The 2,000-nt window shown below is 38.8% G+C and overlaps 1 non-coding gene across 1 annotated transcript; it reads right to left on the bottom strand.

Annotated features, from left to right (window-relative positions):
* Positions 1-658: 658 nt before the first annotated feature.
* LOC133097121 (U6 spliceosomal RNA) lies at positions 659-768 on the bottom strand. Its single transcript, XR_009701994.1, has one exon. It is a non-coding gene; the product is annotated as a U6 spliceosomal RNA (small nuclear RNA).
* Positions 769-2,000: the final 1,232 nt, after the last annotated feature.

Raw genomic sequence — 2,000 nt, 5'->3', positions numbered from 1 at the left:
TAATGCAGGGGACGCGGGTTCAAGCCCTGGTCTGGGAAGATCCCACATGCCGCGGAGCAACTGGGCCCGTGAGCCACAACTACTGAGCCTGCGCGTCTGGAGCCTGTGCTCCGCAACAAGAGAGGCCGCGATAGTGAGAGGCGCGCGCACCGCGATGAAGAGTGGTCCCCGCCTGCCGCAACTAGAGAAAGCCCTCGCACAGAAACGAAGACCCAACACAGCCAAAAAAAAACAATAGTGGAATATTCAGTGATAACAGGTAATTCTACAAATGGTCATTCTTCTGAATTGTTATGTATTGCAGTAAGCATAAATAAATAAACAAAACCCAGCTTGCTCTGGTCAGTCTTTGCAATATTCAGAATTTTAATGCTGTGTTTGCCTCTGCTTTGCTGAGTAACAGTGGACTAGGAATTTAGCTATTCTATGACCACTCAAATATATAAAATTGTTGACAAGGGACCAGTATTTTCAGAGCTCAGTGTCCTCTTAATGAAGCGGTGTTAATACATTTTCTTCTAATTTCGGTATCATAATAAAATATATGTAACATGAAATTTACAATGCTAACCAATTTAAATGAAGAGTTAAGTGGTATTAAAGACATTCATACTGTTGTGCAACCATCACCGCCGTCCACATCCAGAGCTCTTTTCATAATAATATGGAATGTTTCCTGAATTTCCTGTATGACATCTTTGAGCAGGTGTCATGCTAATCTTCTCTGTATTGTTCCAATTTTAGTATATGTGCTGCTGAAGTGAGCACTGGTACACATTTTAATGAAAACACTTATTTACATAAAGAAGAAAAAATTATAGAGACTGTGAGTCTTAAAGACAAGCAAGATCCGTTTAATGACTATTATAAAAATAAGGGCTTTGATCAATTCTATAATGCTCCCTATCAGAGTATTAAGGCATGGAAGGTGAGTAAAATACCTTCTGATTCTACACGCGGAGACAGAATATAGGGATAGGTTATCTGATCCAAAATGATCAGTGCTGTATTTTCCTAATTTATCTGGTTGAAAATGAAACAACTGAAAAGTGATTCAAATCTAGATTAAATGAGTTCTTAATATATGCCTGGCACTATGCTAAATAATGCACAATGCATTGTCCAGCTTAATTCAAAAAGAATGCAATGAGGTAATTCCCTTATTTTCATTTTAAAGATAGTAAAACTAAGATTCAGAAATAGTAGCATAGTTAACTACACATGGTCTTACAACCAGTAAGCTATGGGTGAAAGACATGGCTCTGGGTCGGCCTGCCCATATAGCCCTTGCTCTTAATCTCTGAGATCTGTTGTGTCTATTTTGAAGTGATGGAAGACCACACCTGCCCCCCACTTTTTCAATTTATGGCCTTAGACAGCCTCCACAAACACATCCTGTTCTTATGAACACATTAGTTTTGCTTGTGCAATCATTTATATGCTGAACAATGATACTTACCTCACCCAAGTTTTGAGTTGAACTCTCAATATTATCTCTAAGTGTTTTACAAGTGAACATTTTCTCGATAGCTACACTCAAGATTTGTGGTTGGGAGGATTGAGAAAGATTTCATCAATATTCTCTGGTGCAGTTTCTCTGTATTCATGCTCATAATTTGCTGACTTCTGGAATGATGGCTTTGAAATTAGAACATCTCTTGAAACAAAACTGCTGTGCCAGAAGACACCATTTAGAATTCCATTACAGTCCTGATGTACAAACATTCCTGCATCTACATTTTGATCCCAACACCTGTTATGCACTAAGAGATGTATCTATTTCCAGAATTTGCCCTAGTGGAGCTTTACTATCACCCACTATCTAATTCAGGAAGCCCTTAAATATTTGTCAGCCGTTGGTGAGGTTTCTGCTTGTTTTATTTAGACTTTGTTTGTGGGCTTTCCTCACACAGTGCTCCCACTCCTGTTATTTTTTTTTTAATTTATTTTTTATTTTATTTCTTTTTGGCTGTGTTCGGTCTTCGTTGCTGCGCGCGGGC

The sequence above is a fragment of the Eubalaena glacialis genome, chromosome 8 (genome assembly GCF_028564815.1).
Source record: "Eubalaena glacialis isolate mEubGla1 chromosome 8, mEubGla1.1.hap2.+ XY, whole genome shotgun sequence".
NCBI classification, from domain to species: Eukaryota; Metazoa; Chordata; class Mammalia; order Artiodactyla; family Balaenidae; genus Eubalaena; species Eubalaena glacialis.
The sequence above is the reverse complement of the archived record's forward strand: the minus strand, read 5'-3'. Positions and strand labels throughout refer to the sequence as shown.